Genomic DNA, 21,058 nt, shown 5'->3' with positions numbered 1-21,058 from the left:
CGAATGTCCTTGGCATTCAGGAACAAGACGGCACAAGCCATAGATCTTGTTTGTTGAGGTATTTTATAGCAGAAAACAGTTTTGTTACCGTCTCCCTAGTCGCAGCCTCAGGCATCATGACCACAGAACAATAACTGTGAAAAACTTCAGATGTCGTGGTCGAACGGGACCACCTTCTACCATTTAGAGGGAAGTACTCGACTGTTTTTAAACAAACACATGACAAGCGAGATATTTAACCTATCTCACCGATTACTTTTACATGTATCAAATTACTGATAAATTAGCATTTACATTTTAACAATGAAAATGATCATTGACCGTGATCTTTAGTTTATTCAGGTTTTTGTCTATTCACTGGTTTCTGTGTGAAGTCTGCATCTTCTGTCTGTGCCAGCATCGCTTTATGCCTGGTTTCCTCCCTACAACTCCCTACCTGCAGGTTCTGAAAGTGTGGCCAGTTTAAACACTTTTACTGCTGCTATATAACAGCTATCACTCACCATCAATTTATTGCAGAGACAAATACGGGCATCAGTTAGCTTTGAAAAACATCTAGAATGTATTGGATGGGTTACATATCAAACATACCAGGATTTTATGAAGTACAGCATGAAATCAGTGACAATTGCATTATATGTGTTGCCTGTGTGATACACTAAAACACGTGTCAGCTTGTGGTGTTTAAATAGTGCTATATAAATAAAGTTGCCATTGCCAAATGACAAATATATATTGTCAAATAATTGACAAATATTGCTAACTCAAAGTGATCTGATTACTGAAAACTCTACGTCATTTTCAGATGTGATTTATGGTTTAGGGGAAGCCCTGAGCTCTTCTCCTTTGAAGCAGCCGTTTGTCACAGAGATAGAATCTTTCACACATTCAGTTAGACCTTCGTTTTGCATATACACTTTCAAAAACACTGTTTATTCTGTTTATCTCTCTAGAAAGCATCATCCATCACACACATCAGCTCAGAAAAAGCACTTCAGTTACTGATTCTTTTATATTTATTTTACTTGCACCAACACTTCGACTGTCGATCAGATGTTTGCTAGTAACCAGCCATTGATACGATCTGAATAGCTCACATATTTAGATGTATCATAGACCTTACTGCCTTAGCGACAGACATTCACTCACGTAAACAGTAAACAGTTGTAGTAAACCTCCTTGGTAATGCAAGTTATTGACATAGGAAAGGGCACAAATAAAAAAGCAGCAGGGTGAGTCCTTTATCCAGCAGCGGCATTCATAATAGCCTAGATCAGATGAGGCCAGATTTGTGGAAACTCTGAACGTCTTAACATTATTTTCATTCAGTTTGACGTTAATTTGGTTTGGTGTTGTACTCTGTGCTTTATTGCAATGATTTATTTGTCCATTCCAATTGTTTCTTTTGAGAGGATATCGTGTATCAGTGGCTAATCCTAAAATACTATTAAACTGAGAAGACTGTAGCATCCCCTCGGGAGATTAAAGCTATACAGATGAAAGGAATTACACTTGCTAAGAGTTCACACACGCTAATCCCGTCGTGGAATTTTTCATTGACTTCTGTTGCTTTTATACTGAGCTAATGATATTTTCTCTCTATCCTTACTCTCAAACATAAATCACAGAAGTTTGTTTTTCCAGAACTTATATTAACCTGTTTTGTGGTTTGTGAGTGTTGTCTGTCTTCCACAATGTCACAACCTTTTTCAGGTTTCACTATGGTTTGCCATAAAGACATATGTCTTTACAGTGTAAACGTATGCTTTTACGTATCCAAATGGGAACATTCCATAGACCGCTAACGTTTTAAGGTAGTTATTTGTAGATTGTGTTATCATTGGGAGATACCAGCATCAGTCATCTGATTTTTTCTGAGTTGTGCGACAGCTAATCACTGTTTGCAGATATTGTAGAAGTATCATAACCTAAATAAACCTAAAGTGATTCTTACTGGGGCAACATTTTTGGTGGAAGAACAATGTTTAGCGGCAAATGTAATGACTATTTGAATGAGGTTTTTCGGCAAAGGTTTTTCCAGTTCTTAATATCTTCCCTTCTGTATAGCTATTGTTAAATGTTTTAGTTTAGTAGTCTTATACTAATGCTACATTATGTTTTTGTTATGTTTTTGTTTTGTTTTAAATGGTAGGTCGGTTATATTCCAAAGCAGTCTGACTGCATGCGTTCCATACGGCATTTATTTTAATTATATTTAAAAACAAAAAAACATTAGAAAACACATTTGGGTGTACACTAACAAAATAAATATGGTCAATTTTGGTTTCACATAGACTTGGAACCATCCCTGCAGGCCTGTCTTGAAAATCTTGAATATCTGCATGTTAGCCCAACCAGAAATGTGAGCACTGCTATACTTTGTTGTCTTTATTGAATGCTATTTGTTATTGATATTAAGTAGCATAACTGAATCAGCATTGCTTTGCTTTGTGCTTGCTTATTTATTTTGCAGATCAATGAAAAGCATTGATCCTAAATGATTTATAAGCATGTTTTATTTTCTAAACATGCCTGCATATCTTGACAGTAAGCTGCTCCTTAAGAATTTCGTATATTGTGTCGGATCGGGTCTCCATGCCAGATAATATTAAGGATCCAACCCCCGGATGCCAGATCCCATCAGAAAATATCAGTCAATCCAGTAACAGAAGAGCTATTAAGCAGAGATGTTGACACCCAAAATGAGTATTTAACTGCCTTCTTCCATCAAGAAGTTGTCTGATGGCACGATTTAGGGATGAGTGATTCAAGTAGATGCTCATTATGTTATCTCACAGATAGCTGTGCTCACAACACAACCTCAAAGAACCCGTCTGCACAGCTTCTGACGAGAACACCGCTGTTGAGATCATCAGCCTACCAGCAAACAATTCTGTTTATTAGTAGCAACAGAAAAACACTGCACTGTAACAACATTACTTTGATGATTTGGAATGGAGTACATGAGACATGCGTGTTTAAGATATCGAGCGAAAAAAATGTCACAGGCCTTTAGTACTGAAACAGTTTTTTTTTTGACGCCCTCTGTTTTATGATGCTTTAAAAATACCGTGTTTACTCTATTCTATATTACCTTTTTGTCCTGATCTCTCATCTCACTCTCATACCTGCTTGCATATGTCTTCGTCTGTCTGACCTCCCTTTTTAGCCCTCTTTCATGTTGGCCCAGAACTAAGATGGCTCACCTTAATCTTCTGTGCCTTTTTTTTTTTTAAATCAAAGTTTAACAAGTACTCTTCGACATTTTAAGTCCATTCATTTGCAAGACACAAAAACAGTCTGAGGCTGCAATACCCTGGAGTAATAAGCTTTATAAGTGCCATTGTACAGCAAAGTGTTTAACAGCTAAGGGGCATTGTTAGGCACGACGCGAGGTGGAGTAAACCACGGCTTCACAGAGATTATTAAAAATATGTAATGATATGTATTTAATAAATTAAAAACATCTTTCAGTGCTGCAGCTTACACAGTGAATCCTGAAAATCCTGTCATGTAATCACAGCGTAATGTTATTTATTTGGTTCAAACTTTAAAGGGGACCTATTATGTTGTAAAACATAAATAAAATGTGATTGTGTACAGACAATATGTGCGACAAATCGTCTTTCTAAAGGAGGAAAGAATAAAAAGGATTTACACATTTGTTAAACTTACTTGTTTTGAAACGTTTATGAAATGGATTAAGTATTGTCAGATTTTATTTGCCCAGCAATGTATCACCTTGATACCAAAAACCAGAATATTATATGATAGCATTTTAAATTTTTAATGAAATAAAACAAATCTATTAAATATGCCCTAACATAATCTGAGCACAAAACAAAAGCAGGTCGGTTCTGTGTGCATTATACAGACATCCTGCAAGTCCCGCAAGAGGCTTTTGTTTACTACAGTCGTAGCTGAATACAGTAACGTTCATCAACCGAACGTTCGATAAAATGCACATTGTCTTACCGTACTGGCGTTCGTGTTCCGAGAAGTGCAATCCACAGTATTTTTCATCTAAAAAATTACAGTAATCCCCATTTCCAGAACACAGATGTTTTCTTCCCTTTTCGAGTGTGAGAATCTGCATCTCTGTGCTGTTATGTAGTACGGTTGCATAACTGGAATCCGTTTGCAACTTGAGATGTAAACAGCTCTCTGCCCTCCAGGACTGAAAAATAATTCAATAAACACTGTAGAATTAGGTCTACAGTGAAAGATGCTTTCCGAAAAAATCTATCAAAAAGCTTGTCCAAGATTATAGACAACTAGCAGTTGTTTCCCGGTTGTAATCAGGGTATTGTAAAAGATAAATAGGGAATAACTAGCGCTGTGCCTCATTATTTATTTCATATCCAAACCTGCTTCTCTCCTCCAGTGTTTAGCTCCTCATTAAACACAATGAACCAGCGAAACAAAGACTTTGGGATTGCTGGTATTTTCCAGGCAACTGTTTTTGCATTCAGAAACATCATTGATTTGTTATCTTCTCGTTGAGGTACTTTCCATGTTGCTGAGAGAGAGAGAGAGAGAGAGAGAGAGTGCCTGTGCATCTCTCTCTCTCATTCACACATACAACCAAGATGGAAAAATGTTTACTGGAACAAATATTGTAATTTTCTATTCATTTATATATAGTGTCAGAACTACTTTTTGCTTACCAACTGAAATCAACAACAACAAAAAAAAAATATCATTTGGTCCAATGGTCTTGTATGTTATATTCTGTCTTTTGAAAAAGGAAACTTGGGAACTACATCAGTTTTAATTGTAACTATAGTCAAAGTGTCACACTTCCCAGCCATCTGAGTAATGACTGGAAGTTTGTTTCTTGTGATTTAGTGTACTGTTCAGTCAATAGTAAAGAGAGAGATTATTCTTGGAAAAATTAAAACTAAGAAAAGGCTTGTCATTATACAATTTTTTTTAATGTTTAAGCTGTTGTGTATTTTCCATCTTACTAAACATATAATATATATTAAAGGAGTATTAAAGGAGACTGTGGGCATATTGTCACATTAATAAATGGTATGCAGGGGAAATCCAGGTTAAAAAAAAGGTTAGAAAATACTGTGTTTTATAGGCTAGCTTTCTACAGCACCTATAATGTTCGTTCTTTAATCTCAATAACAGTGACAGGATCTTATGCATGAATCTCTAGAGTCATTTTGCAATAAAGGTCTGAACAAATTATTTAAATCACAATAAATTGTGAGTAGAGCATGACCGTGCATTCTTTTCTCATTATAGTGGGGATTTTGTGTATCTATGGCCCTTTTACTTTTAAATCTTTATCTGGACTGAAATCATAGCCCTAACCATAGTGACAGGTGCACATAACCAACATAAGCTATCAGGAACTCAAATTAGAATACACATATCTCTTAGATCCTTTATAATAAATAATTGTTCAGGCATTATTTTCACAAGAAGTATCTGCAACAAAAATTTCTAGAATGCTACAGCATTCAGACGAAGGTTGAGAATTTAAACATGCACAACAAAGATGATTAAATAAACCCTGCTCACTTTTTATGGTAATCGGTGGCTTCCTCTGTAAACCTCTCAGGCTGATAGATGATTTTTAGATTACGCAGTTGTGGGTAACAGACACCTTGGGTAGCAGACAAGATCTTTTGGTTTGGTTTGCGTATCAGACAACCCATGACTTAGATACCAGACAAAACAGATTTGTGACATTGCGACCACTCAAATCCACCAAATGAGCATTTTCTTAAGTCAATTAACCAGATATTTTGATAATATCATTGCTGCTTGCTGCTGTCCTAGATAATAACAGCCTTCATTAGGGTTTGTGTGAACCCCTTGTGTAAGCTGAAGGACATTTAAAACTCTGACTCTCAGCCGTTGCATCACAGTCTTCATGTGACATTTAGGAGTGTCTGAGTCAGACTACAACTATATGACTCACCGCAGGAAATGTCCTGTCAACAGGCCTCATTCATAAATTTACAAGTAAACTCAGGGTCATTTGCACATTAATCAGTCTCAGATTCAAATAATAAACATTTCAAAGTATTTGTCATGAATGCAAAAAAGGCAATTAATCCACATTACTAACAATATATACTGAATTAACATGTGTCCACCAAAATGTTTTAGTCTGCTGAAAAATGCCAGGGATTCAAAAACATTCAGCTGAAAGGCTTTGGATCCATAACAGTAAAAATATCTCAAGAATATTGCTGAATATAATAATGCCGTAAGGATGGTTGATAGGTGTATTTATCACACCCTTACTCAATTAATTGGATGGCTGGGTAAAAAGTGACAGTAATGAATGCTCCTTACCCAACTATCAGAAACAGTAGACAGAAACATTTTTGAAAATGTGGAAAAGGGACATTGGCAGCGAGCAGTGATTTTCTTAGTCATGGAGTGTTTTTCAAGTGCACTTCCTCTTTTGGACGCTGTCCCAGTCATGACCAATGCCAAAGGTTACTACTTTGCTGCTGGAAATAATCTGAAAATCATTGCTTGGCAAACGCGTTACAAATTATTTGCCCTTTTAATTAAGTTAAGAACTTAATTTTCCAAACGCGTTAACAACTTAATTTGCCCTCATTAGACACTGCAGCTTGCCACACATTGTGATGGATATTGCATTTTTTTCAATTTGCTGTGAAGGACCTTTACATTATTAACCAGGAAATGTTATGTTTTTGCCTGGGTGGAGTGTTGTGCAAAACTATTCGAACAAAGTAACTGCCTTTAAAAGGTAAAAAAAAAACAATATCAAAAACAAAGCACATCATATGGTCCAACGGACTTGAGTGTTATATTGCTTTTCAGTCTTACTAAATAACTCAATTAACACTCTCACTTCCTAAACACACAATATAAAACTAAAATATATAGTATTTAGGGAGACTCTGGGAACATTGTCACATTAATATATAGTAATATATAGTATACAGGGGAAAAATATATAAAAATTAGGAAAATACAGTGTTTTATAGGCTAGCTGTGTACAGCACCTATATAGTTCATTCTTTAATCTCTTAGATGGTGAATTAACCAACACGCTCTCATGACCAATCTGTATGTATTTTACGAGTTGGCAAATTTGTACGTATTGGTACGACCTCACTTGCACGATTTTGTATGATCTGTCTAAAACCCCAGTAGGTTTAGGGACGGGGTTAAGTGTAGGTCATTCGTACAAATTCCATGAACTGGCAACCTGTAAAATATGTACGATTTAGCAAAAATTGTAGGAATTAGTATGAGTGAGGTCATACGAATTTGTACGAATCCCGCCCCCCTCTGTAAAATATGTACAAATTGCCATGAGATTCAGCTGAAATTACCCGGGTTAAAGTAACAACAGCATTTTGTTATCTGAAGACTACATTTAGTACAGCAAATTAATATTGAATTGCTGTGGTGAAATGCTTACAAACATCAATTGATCCAATCTCAAACCACATGAAACCACATCTCTGTAGACAATGTTCTACTGCACTGCCCTATACACAATTCATTTGAAATACTAAATTAGATTTATATATCCAACACAGCCAAAAGCCATAAACCAGTCTCCCATTCACACAATATAGCCTAGTGTTTCTCAGTTTTATTCATACTAACCTACTAACATGGATCTCAACATGGTAATAGAGCAAACAGACAAGGGTGTATCACTTTAGGTGTCAACCTGGATTTGAATGCTTACAATTGCACAAATGTTTCATTCACCATGCTTTTGTTATAATCAGACCCTCTGTGGGTTTAGGAACGCTACCTCATTTCACATCTTTCAAGGCCAAAATATTAGGGATTCAGAAATAAAACAGAGACTGCTATATAAATCATTTGTAAGACACGAAAGCCGCTATGTTTACGCAGAAGAGGGCAGGGCATTTTCAACAGCAAATTCTACTCCAACAATGTACTCGCCAATGAAACGTAAAAATGAAGCAAGGCCAGCCAAGCCAGGCAGGTAAACACCTAATGAGATGGGTTATTGATCGCTTCACTGAAATACTCCACCTCCTTGCCCCTGTCCTGCTGAGGTGAAACAAAGAGTTACTTTACCTCTGCAATATCGGAAGTCTGTCAGAACGAGTGAGTTCTAATAAAGAAAATTATTATTTTTTTGCACATGCACATAATTTGTTAGAGAATATTAGTTGTTGCTTTAAGGAAAATATTGGTGTGATATTAAACGAACAAATAAATAAAAACAAATAAGTAAATAAAATTAATAAACCGAATAAACAAGCCTCCAACTGATGTATGATTAGTTAGGATGATGATACAACTGTTTGAAAAATACAAAAAAATAAAATAAAAATAAGAATGAAAAAATCAATGAGAAAGGTGCCTTTAAAGTTGTCCAAATGAAATATTACATTATATTCATATTTAATAAAGTAGGAAATTTACTAAATACTCAAGTCATAGAAAAAATTGCAGAAAAAAAATAATACTCAAAGTACAGATATGCAAAAAGCAAATGTACTTTGTTATGTCCACCTCTGGCTGCTTGTCAAGTTTTGAATGATCATGTGACTTTCTCATCACGTCTGTGTTAGGGAAATCCAGTGTATTACAAAGGTACAAAGGTGCAAAAAGCTAATTCGAGACTAGAAACTGATCTTTTATTAGTGTATTCTGCTTTCTATCTACAGTCCATCTCGGTGTTTTGTTACTGTCTGTACTGCACGCTCCTCGAGACACACCTACAGTGCCCAGCTCGTCGGGCTATAAATAGACGCTTTGCCTCCGGCGTGGAGTCCGCGGAACTGAGGAGCACGGCGAAGATGCATCCGATGACTAAGCGACTAGTTTTAGCATTTATTTTTGCGAGGTGCGCGTCCACATCCAACGGTAAGAGTTTTCCTCACTGTAACAAAGTTTTTGTTCGTAACATCTAAGCATGGTGAACTGCGCAGAGTGAAAATTAAGGCACGGCGTGCTTTGTGCTCCGCATCAGAATGCCCTTCAAATCAGACGGTGTCGTGTGAGAGCCTGCGCTCGTCGCGCGGATACACGTTCTCTGCGCCCGTGCCACCGGGCGTCCCGCGCGCTGGAAGCTGTGAGCACGGGTGGTACTACCAGGTCAGAACGTTTGCTGTTAAGGATGTAGCTGTTTAAGTGCGATGTTTAGCGACTCCCCGGTTTGCTGTTGTTTGTACAGAACGGGACGTTCATTGTGGACTCGACTCCGAATGCCAGTGGGAAGAGGCCGCACGTCGTGGTGCACGTAACCCCTCGGAATCTCACGCTGAGCGTCTGCGAGAGCTTGCAGTGGCAGCTCGACTGCCCCGAGGTAGCTTTGTGTGATTCTAAAAGCAGTGCTACATTGTCAAGTCACTGGAACAGACCTTGTTGTAAAATATCCCTTTCCTTCTCTTACAGTTTAAGTGTTTCATAGATTATACAGGTAAGAAATTCACACCTTACGCAGACCTGCTATGGAAACGTGTACTTGTCTGTGTATTTTAAGTGTGCTTTTGCTTGCTTTTTTGGCTAAAGTTACAGATTTGAAACTTTCTGGATCACCTAACACCCTGCTAGGGAATACCACATATGATGGCATCCATAAAGGCATTGGTAAAGGCAATAGTTTAGCTTTTATCTGATGGTATTTCACTATGGAATCTAAACCTTCTATTATTTAATTTTAATTATCTTTTTTACACGTATATTCAACAGATTTACCTGCCTGGAGCATTGCTTTAATTGCTTTAATTACAGTTGGTGCATTTATCATCATTGGAATAAGGTGAGTGCCTTTTGCAAAGTTAGCCTGTAAAGATGACGCTGATGATTCTGTCCTATTAGAAAAAATAAAGACCATTGCATTTAATTTATGTAAATGTTAATACTTCATCTTTGTGTATGTGTGTCTGGGTCGACTGATTTTACTTTGAGTAAATGACTTGTTTGTTTTTTTGCCATAGGATGAAATTCTTCAATAACCAAAACCAGGATGTGCTGTAGTGGCAATGCTTTGTTATTTATCTTTTCACACTCAAAACTGCCCCTCTTTCTACACCGTCTGCCTCTAAACTATGCATCAGTACGGGGAGATGAACTCCAGTTCAGCTCCAGCCTTAAAACGCCTTAAAGTATAATATTGCACACTATTGTTCTGTTTATACATAACTTTAAAACAGAAAGGATGCTGTTACACTTTATTGTAATGTGCGTAATATTATGATATTAAATACATTTATTAATATATCTAAAGATATATAATATATATATAATAATATATAATAATATATCTTTTTTTTTAATCTCTTTGCTTTCTTGATGAAAGGCTTTCTGTTAATAAAATTGAAAATAAAAGACCTTCTATGTCTTGTGAAGTTACTACCTTGGTTTTACATTTTAAAATGTTTTCCTTCCTTTTAACACGTTGAGGAACATGTAGAAATTCAAAATGCCTTATATTGACAACTAAATGTGCATATTTCAGCTGGTTAGTTATTTAAATCAACTTTATATCTTTGCTAGATGCTAAGGTATGGTGAGGGAGTTGCAAAGGTGATACTTTATGCTGGACAGCAAGCGGCCTTAAAGGTTATTGTGTTAAGTGTTAACAGAAAAAGATGAAGTGTGTTGGTGAAACCATGATGGTAGGTATTCTGAAGAAAGAAGACAATATAACATAATTTGAAAGTGCTTGAACAATGCCCATGAATTTGGTTAAAGTAGCAAAAACCATATTTCATAAGTGGCTCAACTCGTGTGATATCACGTTATCACTCTTCTTAAAAACAAAGCTGAGAAACCAGCTTTCTAATTATATCTATTCGAGGTACCTAAATCTCAGTCATGACATAGATAACCGCGTTTAATATTTTTGTTAGTACTCGCTTTAGGCTCGTAACAAAGAATTAGGGCTGGAAGATTTCTGTCATCTGTAGAAGATTTCTTCTACAGCCACACCTGTTCCCGGAAAAGCAGCAGGGAGAATCCCCTATCCAGCAGCAATGATGCCCTGTAGTTCAGATCAGGACAGGCTCATTGCTCATATATATATATATTTTGTCATCATCACCCCGTCCTTTATTCACCGCCCTTCAGGAGGCTCCCAATGGGAGTGGGCGTGTCCGAGAGGAGGGGCGTGCCTCGTCACCGCTGCCATTAAATCCTTAATTTCCAAGTCTCCGGTCTGGTAGGGATTGTAGGTGGGAAGTAATAATCCAGTGCTATCTCCACTCTCGATACCAGCTGCTGCCAACCCTGTCTGTGTGTGTTTGTTGACTTCTCACTGCTGTATGTGTGCACTTTGATGGGTTATATGCAGAACACAAATTCAATGGGACACCGTACTTGGCCACACATCACAGCACGCCCATTCCTTTTCCTCCCTTTCCTGAAAGATAGTGAGCTGTAACTGTATAAACGGTGTGAACTTAGGATGTTCTGGGTTCATTCCGACTCGGCTGAGCCCAAGGCAAAAAACATCTTCATCAAGATATTAAACATCCTCAACACTTTTTCTAACTCTTGACAAATGTGGTTTCCTATATTGTTCTGCTGTCTGCAAGTATCTTAAGGAAGGAGATATCCAGTTGATATCTCTACCAGAAAGCGGGTATAAGTTTAAATTTATTTGAGAAGGAAGCGGTTTATCAAATATCTGAGTGGACACTACTAAATTTTCTATATTTCAATCTACTATCTAAAACGTTTTGTTCAGCAGAATGGTGTAAATTATTGTTTAGGTTCCCTCAATCAACATCAGCCTTATCTACCATATGAGTCATTTGAGGTCTTAAGTGGGTCTTAATCTTTCAAATCGGTCAAGGTTTGCTATCAGTCTGAAGGCTACATGAGACTAGTGTCTCCTTTGAGAGGATTCTCAACATAATCCTGTTTAACTGAGAAGACTGTAGCACTCACTCAAGTGATTAAACTAGTGGATCTGGTGTGAAGCTGCAGCAGAAGTCCTCACACACACACACACACACACACTGGTTTGTTTATGCATCCTCATGGCTACTTTCTATTGACTTCTGGTTTTACTGAGCTATCAGTATCTTGTTTAGCATTTTTAGGCATTTGTAGCAGATTTTAAGGTTATACTGCTGACACATTTACAGCATTTGCCTTACAATAGTCCTGCATAGGTTCTGTGTTCCACTACACATCCCACAGCCTATATAGAGTGATGAATGGGATGTATCAGCTTACATAAGAACAAACACGTCTTTAAGTATGTTTTGTAAATCAGAGGACAAAGGTAAATCGGGGTGCTGAGTGCCTGTGCATTTTTTTAATGTCATTTTACATTGTTTTTTTTCAGTGTATTTAAAATTTTTACAAGATTTAAGATACTACAATATCTTCTTCTCTCCTGCCCTTTTTTAAACAGATGTAACACCCATCTATTATGGAACTGACTAGAAGTCTCTGTTGTGTTGCATCAGATGTTGGAAGTCATGGGAGATTTTGATAAAAAAAATAAATAAAAATAGGGGATGTCTTTAATTTCTTACTCTAAAACAGCAGTCCAAATACACACCCTGTGTTTCATCAGACCAGCTTTATTTAAGAGTGGGTGAATGTGGGAGGTTTGGAGTGGGGAGAAGTAAAAGAACAGACAGATGTATGCACTATGTGAAAAGTCTCCTCGTTTTCACGCAGTGAAATATTTGTCATGAGCCGGGTTTCCTTTTTATTCCAAAAGGGTACTTTTCAGAACACTTTTTTTGTAGCTACAGATGTCATCGTCCCAGGAACATAGGACCAGACGTCACAGGAGATAAATTAGAATCAGTGTTTAAATCAAATGTAGTACAGGAACAGAACAAAGCTAAACGTAACAGTCACTGAACAGTAAAAGAAACTGAGAAACAAACTTAAATAGGAAACTAGACTAGACTAGACCAAACACACCTGGAAACCAATAAGTGGAAACCATACTAATGAGGGGACAAAGGAAAAATGTCCAAATTAGGAAAAAATGATTAACACTCAGCTCCTGTCTTTGCTTCGGATCTAGCCTCAAGTAGTAATGTGTAGTAAAATTGAAATGTCACTGGATCTGCTGACAAAGTACTTCTCATGTTGACCAGGGAATTTCCCTAATCTGTAGTCTGGTTTGATTGAGGTGTCCGCAGTCACGTTGTGTGAAGTGAATCTGGCACTGCTAAAGATTTTATCAATAAAATTTTGAAATGATTTCTATCTCTACAGGCCATTGTTCAGAAGCTGAGAAGATAAGTTAGAATGAGTCAAGACTGCGATGGCGAGTCTGATATTAAAGGGGCTAGCTGTTTCTAAACCACCAAGAACCAGTCTGCACAGATGTTTCTGCCAGGAAACAGTTATGTTTGCAGTACGTTACCAGTAGCAACACAAAAACAACTTATAGTGAAACATCAAATTGTTAATAATTCTCACATGCATGCTTTAGAACAGAATATCAGTCCTGGTACAGGTCTTCAAACACCTGATATTTGTCACAATATAATGTAATATACAAACATTACTGCACTAGAGTACCCATTTCACCTCAGCTTTGGTAGAACAAGAAATTTATGCAAGAAACAGTGAAAGACCTTTGGTCAGTCTTCAACCTCTAATGTCAGAAAATAACTATGCTTTTTTCTATGCTCATGAATTGCTCTGCCTGATTTTATAAACCCTTTCCTCTGTTTGCTGCAATAGACAGGGCCTGTAATTGCTATTTTGCTGAGTCATCCATCATTTACATAGACACCACCTTCCTTTCACAAAGTGCTTTATCTCGACGTGTTTTGTGGGTAATGTTGTGTTGGCCAATCTCACACAACCTATAAATCTCAAGACATCCAATTTCTTCGCATAATTTAAGTAGGGGATAGTTGTCAGTAAAGTGATTATTATTCTCTCATCTTTGTGTGTTCTAAGTTACACCAACTGTGACATTGCTACACTTTTACTTCAATAAAACCACCAAAAAGTGGAGAGAAAGAAGAAGTTTGATAGGAAGGGACAAACTGCTTTCTTGTTTTTCCACTCTTCTGCCTCTATTCATGATGTGTTAGGGAAGTATGCAGGAATTATTAAAATGATTTGCTCTGGACATGAACTGTAGAGTATTTATTCCTTCCACATGATAAAAAAGGACATAGGTGTATTAGTTTGGGTAAGCAGAGCTAATTAACATTTAAATAGACATACACTAAAACAGGTAGCTGTACATAGAGCTGTTTTTGACAAGTTAAAAAGGGATGAGTTTGAGGAATGTTAACCAGCATATGTTACGGTTTTATAAAATGGAGGAATTTTCCATTATATTTCTAGATTTGCTGAATAACAAGAATTTGCAATATAAGCATAGACTTACCATGCTGGTCTCCATGTATAGAGAAGTGCAATCCACAGTCCTCACCATTCAAAAGGTTTTTTAATCTACAAAATAAAATAGGTATTGTTATTCCTTTTGTGAGCTTGTGACATAAAATTAGCACATAACTTTTCTGACTATTCTACTGGCAGTTTTGTTGTAACATAACTCAGCAGAGGTTAGGAATGGTGCTGTTTGGCAGGTTAACTATGGAACTGTAAAATAGACATATTTGGCATATTTAACAGGGGTCCTCAAAAGCAATTTCTTCATTTTGCTTGGCAGGAGAGACGTACTTCCCAAATTGCAAACACATGACCAAAAAAAAAAAAAAAAAAAAAAAAAAAAAGAAAGAAATTTTCCCTTCTTTGACAGAACGACAAGACCTTGCAATAATATAATACACTGGGTGTCACAAATTGCCTTTTGTGGGAAGCAAAGAATACAGATGAGATTTAAACTCAAAATAAGCAATCTTTTATAGACAATCCAAAAATGGTGATATAAGACAAGAAGACTAACATGAATACTGTATGTTATAGACAATAGAAAGCATGGGCTTAATTAATAAATGCAAAGAAGAGAATTAAACAAAAACAGCTGGAACTGAATGAACTATTAGGAACAGGAACAGAGCCAAATATGGGCATACAAGAGGTAAAACTAGGACACAGGGAGCACATGGGCAGAAATACACCACACTACATAACACTACACCACACTGTGACGACACAAAAAAAACACATTAGCTACACGTGTAGGCTGTTGTTCAAACATTTCCTGACAAGTTAGTATTAGTCATATATGTGATTGAACAACAGTAACAGGATCTTTCTAACGAGGCTGCATTTGCTGAAATCCTTTCATTTCAGCATGTGCACATTTTGAATACAAAGAATAAATATCAAAATTATAATTCTTTAATGACAAATCTCAGGAGACACTTCATATACGTAACACAGCATCATAAGACATATATGGTAATATGAACAGAGGAAACAGACAAATAACAAGATAACTGTCACACCCCTTCAGTTGTTTTTTATTCAGTTTCTGTCATCTGCCTTTAGTTTAGTTCCTCTTTGCCCATATTTGGTTTTGTTCCGGTCCTCATTGGTTTATTGGTCTATCCTCAGCTAAACCCCAGTACCTGTCCCTCACTATCTGCCATGCTTAAGCTCTAGCCTGTTCAGTTCTCTTTCGTCCAGTGTTGAACACTGTACCTGTGCTTACCAGGGTGCTACCCCAAAATTTAAGTAGTAATTTTATTTGTATTTGTTTAATTGAAATAAGCATTTAATTTATAGATAAGGGAATGGAATGAGAAAATGGAATGGGAAAAGGGCTGTAGATATCTAGTGAAGTATTCCTATGAGTATGCTTTCATTTGAGCAGAAAATGGTTCTGGCATCATTGCTACAACATTGCACAAGTTAATTACTTGTATTCACAATCTGTTATGGCTGGAGATTCTGTTTTCCCCTTCTGCTTTTCCCATGAGCCCTTCTCACTGCACATTACTACGAGACAGCTCTAACCATAGAGACACCTTGAGATACATAACCAAACAGCTCATTGGAATTAAATCTGCCATTTACAAATCTCTTGGATTGAACAATGAATAACTGTGAATACAACTTGTATTCCCAAGACAATAGCAATATTTATAACAATTCAGCAGTCCAGAACACGTAACTTGCGTCAGAAAGGAGCGTGATGAAACGGGTGTTACTACTAACTGTGACTCACTGCCTTGTTATTGAATGCAGATTCACTCTGTGTTTATGTTTAGTATGTGGAAAGTTGTATCTCCTCACTTTCCTTATTTGACATAAATACAAAAAAAAAACAACTGTCAGATGGTGAAGAATTTGTGTATTTTCATTGTGTTTATTTGTGTTAGCATCTGTCTGTGCAGGACCGGTCTCCAGAGAGATCTGATTTTATGATTTTACAAACGGTCGTACCCATTTTTCTATCAAGAAAAAGGTATAAGAACCATTAGCGATACAAGTTAGAGTGTGTGTGTGTGTGTGATCTGGAATGGCTTATGTTTATGGTGATACATTGTGTATAGGTTCTGTATTAGTATTACAATGTAAATATGAATGAACTATGTCATCATAAACCAAATGGCTTAAATAGAAAAAATATAGATTCCACGTGTAAACTCATAACAGTTTGCAATGTTTGTAATATAAAAGACTAAAAAAGTTAGAGTTGAGTTAAAGGAGCTGAACTGAATTCACAATCATTTTACAATAAGGAATCTTAAGGAATAATAAATAATAATAAATTCTGTCATTTACCATCTCTCACTCTCAAGTAGTTCCAAACCTGCATGAATGTCTTAGTTCTGCAGAACACAACAAATAATAGTAAATTGTAATCAGGCTGTTTTCACAACTGACTTCCATAGTTACAATATAACATTAATGTTAAAATGTATAAATCAGTTAAGCTACCTGACAAATTGTTTCTGCAACATTCATTGTCAGCCGTTACTATTATGTGTTTCATACTGTACAGAGCTACTTTTAGCTCATCTTGACATGAGCAGGGCTATCACACACAAATATTAGGTTGCCAACATTAATGTCAGAAAACACTGAACATGCAAACTTCAAATCTTAGAAGCTGCTTCAGGTCAATGTTTAGCATGTAAGAGGTGTGGCTGAAGGTTTTGGGAATCCCTGGATTAGGCAATCAGAAAAGTAAAAGAGAGCAGGAAGTCAAACCTTGGCACAACCACTGGCAACAAAGCAAAATGGCATAGTCAGTCAGTTCTTATTCACATAAGTCTCATCTTTTTGTGAATAGTGCTCATTTCCAGACACCTCTTAACAAACATTTATTTGTCATTACCAGTGACTTCCCAATTTGTATACAATCAATTATTTGGTTCCAACATCTCTAATGAATGTTAAAATATAACACACGTATACAAACAAAATTATTAACAAAATCAGCATATCCAGCCATTAGTCTAAATAGTGTGTTGTGTTTTCTAGAGTGTTCTTTATTCTAAAATAAAGTCCAAAAAGTGGAAATCAGTGGACACAAAGCATTCTTTAAAATATCTTCTGTGGTTATTACACAGTATAAACGACATGATATAAAGGAATTTGCATAAAGTAACTGCTGGTGATTTAAAAATATGCTTGTCACGTTTGATGACTAGCCCTGAAATGTTTTCAAGGTGTGTGTATAAATAGTATGTAAATTTACCGCTTATCGCCTACAATAATTACAGTATTATTAGCCTACTTTTTTGCTCCGAGTTAGAAACGGTTTCATGCGGTCACCCGGAATTAGGCAAACGTTACCTTTTTTTTCACCCAACATCAAAATTACAGCCAAAATATCACACTTTTTTTGGCATTCGATTCGGTCTGGTTTATTCGGGATTTTCCCTCCAGGAGCAACCCTTCAGACAGGACGGGCTGTTCGAGCGAAAGACTTGCACTTTAAAGAAAACCAATTCGAGGGGAGCATAGTTTGGTTTTTGAGGTTAAAAGAATTAATTTAATCTGCAGGGTTTGATGCGATACGAGCTATCTGATCGTTAGATTAAATCACCATCGGTGGCGCAATTTATGATGATGCTTTTTATTTCCTCAGTCAAAATAAAGCATGGCAGATTTGCTTGTTCGGGTGACAATATTAACTGAAAATTCTAGTTTGGGTCATATCTTCCAAGACGTAGATTAGAACATGTGATAACTACAGGATTCACTACAGATACACATTCACCTCAGCATTAGATTCATCCGCGCTGCAGTGCAACTCATGCAGAGGGAAAAAAAACTTCATACAACAGCTATTGTTTTTGCTTATATAGAAAGCAGGAAACACCCCTCTATTAGAGCATGCTGAGTGTGGGTTGTGTGTTTGTATATTGTACACAACAAAACAGTTTTTTTATATGCTTCTGGAAGTGGTTTTTTGTTAGTCAGAGAAAGTCTTACGTTGTCATTTAGAAACAGCCCAAGGCAATGTTTCTTTCTCGCTCTAAAATGGCTGTGAAGGTTTTAATATGGATGACCCTATCTGTGTTTTGCATGAGAGCACGGTGAAATGGTTCGGCTTTTTGCGTTCACAGGGGGGGTTTGTTTATTCCAGACAATAAACAAGACCAGATAAAGGTGTGTCGTGTAAAGCCACTTACACGCAGTTATGTGGGTAGTTCTTTAAATTGTTTAAAGATTGTGTCAGCGCTCCACACCTGCAGCTCCTGACGGGTGTCCTGGGCGGCAGGTTGGCAGAACCGCTTGAATTCCTAGTCCAGGCGTGGCCAGTGGAAGAGGTCCCGCATCCTCTATATGACCTGCCGTGAGATGTGAGCGTGTTAGCTCCAGGAACGTCTCGTTCAATTTTTTCTCCCCCACTTCCACAAGCCAGGCGCCAGGAGCAGCGGAAATGGTTACTCTGTGTGCTGGGACTTGTCGTGCATCCCAGTGAACACATGTGATGAGCAGTAAGGTTTTGTACTCTGTGTGTTGGGCGAGGATGTGAGACTGTACCAGGCTGACCACAATACCAGAATCCAGAAGGGCCCGAAACGACTTACCATTCTGTAGCGCCAGTTGGTGTGTGGTGGTGTAGGATGCAAGGTCCTCCATTGGCATTGGTCACTGGGTGCCCTCTGGCACGCGTCACTCCTTTACCACCCTCCAGGGAAACTGCGGTGCTTGCTCCCCAGCCTCATGATGTTGGGCTGCGTCTGCCAGTTCGGTGGCTTCCACGAGTTCCAGGTTGGTGGTTGGGTTCCACATTTCGACCGCCTGTCGGTGAGGTAGAGGGAGGGCCCGAATAAAACACTCCACCGCGCTTTCCGCTACCTGGCTGGCCGATGGAGCCCCCTCTAGCAGCCAATGCTGCGCAAGATGCACAAGTTCAGCGGCCTGGGCACAGGCTGGCAGACGGGGTTTATAATCCCACTCATGGAAGTAACGAGCTGCACATATTGCGGAACGCTCCTGCTTGGTCTCACTCTGGCGAGTGGCAAGGCGCTCAACAGTTTGCTGCTGGCGGATACTTACCTCGGTGAACCGCTGAAGGATTTCCTCTATTTTGGGTGAGGAGCGCCTGTGACAGAACCGCTTCTGTCACACACAAAAAAGAAAAGAAAATATCTCGTGGAGAAATACTCCACGTGCCATGGAGTAAAGAATCGTATGACAAGGACAGCTCAAAATAAGTGCACCGGAGGGTGGATTTATTTACAGTGACTGAATGAGTGACAATTTAAAACAGGTGCTCCAGTGCTGTGGGCTGATGGGTTACACGCTGTTGTCTGAGGAAAGATGAGAGATTAGCATTATTGCTGTCTCATGGAGTCATTGCATGGCTCATGCGGCTTATAAAGCTAGCTCCTAATGAGCTGCAGATGTGATGAGTGTGCAGAGGTGTCCCTCGCTGGTTTCCAGGGCGACGCTGATTACCCTTTCAGGACGCACGTCGCAGTACTTAACAATTACTCGTCTGAATTTAACCATTGTTGACTTCAGAATATATAGGAAAATCTGTTAAGATGCTTTAACACCAATGTCTTATTAAAATACAAGTAAAATAATCCCAGCGGTAGATTATAAAAAGGAAAGTAAGTGTGGTTTGAGTGGAAAATAAATACAGCTATGTTTGTCGATTTCTCTTGATCTCGTATTTAAGTGATGTTTAAATATAATTAACAGTAGGTTGCTGTTGACAAAGCTCAATTATAGCTAAGTGTCGATCTTTGATTGCGGGGTATACACATGGGCTATAATTTAGCTCTTAACCTTAGTTATCTGCTGAGAATACACACAGTGTCAGTGTGTTTGTCTTGTACATGTCAAAACTGAGAAACTGGTCTCTTTAGACCAGGATGCTATCATTTCAGAGAAAGTGTGTTTACAAAAAAGCGTTTGTTGTGAAAATGAAACGATTTGAATTTAGATTAATGTGGTAATATTTTCCAGATACTGCAAAAGTACTAAATCTTTAATACAACGACAGGATACATGCCATCAATATATATATTTGCTGTTCAAATGATCATGGTATACTAATGGTTTTGTTCATGTATTTTTCAGTTTGTGCCTTCCTGTCATGCATCATACTGTCAGAAACAGCAGCGCGATGCACCGGGGAGAGACAGCGTGATGGACAGTTCTACTTCAACATGACATACGCCCTTAAAAAGGATGTCCGTGACTGCGAGACCCAATGGGTCATCAATGTAAATGTTTTTACATACTACAAAAATATACAGTGGCGTTTATTACTCGTAAAACATGGTCTGGTCTTCAAGTCACAATTTAATACAAACAGCTGACCGGATGGAAAAAGTAAGCGTAGTAAAAACAGTAAGTGTAATAGAACTAAACCTCTGCTCCATGACTTCTTTACAAGACGGAAGAAGAGAGATAAGGAGGTCACGCTGAAAGTACTGTTTGTTTGTTGGGGCTATTACAGTCTATTAATACATATATCCAGTGACTAAATCTCATACCGTTTGTCTGTTTAGGGTTGTAGCCTAAACATAAAGATGACATGGCGTTATAAACAATACATTGCACATTGCTTTAGTGAAAATGTAATTGTACACAAGTGCTTATTCTTAACTCTTCCAAGCCACCATTCTTTATTTCTTTATTTATTAGGGAAGTGTGGCAGGAATTGTTTCCTCTGATGGAATTACGAAGTACATAGATCCGCTTCTTAATGCAACAGCAAGCACAGCCATCTTGAAGACCT

At 37.7% G+C, this 21,058-nt stretch overlaps 1 long non-coding RNA gene across 7 annotated transcripts in view; it reads right to left on the bottom strand.

Annotated features, from left to right (window-relative positions):
• LOC122359962 overlaps positions 1–21,058 on the bottom strand; it is a 60,318-nt gene that overhangs the window by 16,776 nt on the left and 22,484 nt on the right. For all 7 annotated transcript variants that reach the window (XR_006252745.1, XR_006252743.1, XR_006252742.1 and 4 more), the window contains exon 4: positions 14,321–14,385. This is a non-coding gene — a long non-coding RNA (uncharacterized LOC122359962). The remainder of the gene's footprint in view (positions 1–14,320; positions 14,386–21,058) is intronic.

This window comes from Puntigrus tetrazona, chromosome 16, assembly GCF_018831695.1.
Source record: "Puntigrus tetrazona isolate hp1 chromosome 16, ASM1883169v1, whole genome shotgun sequence".
Lineage (NCBI taxonomy): Eukaryota > Metazoa > Chordata > Actinopteri > Cypriniformes > Cyprinidae > Puntigrus > Puntigrus tetrazona.
The sequence above is the reverse complement of the archived record's forward strand: the minus strand, read 5'-3'. Positions and strand labels throughout refer to the sequence as shown.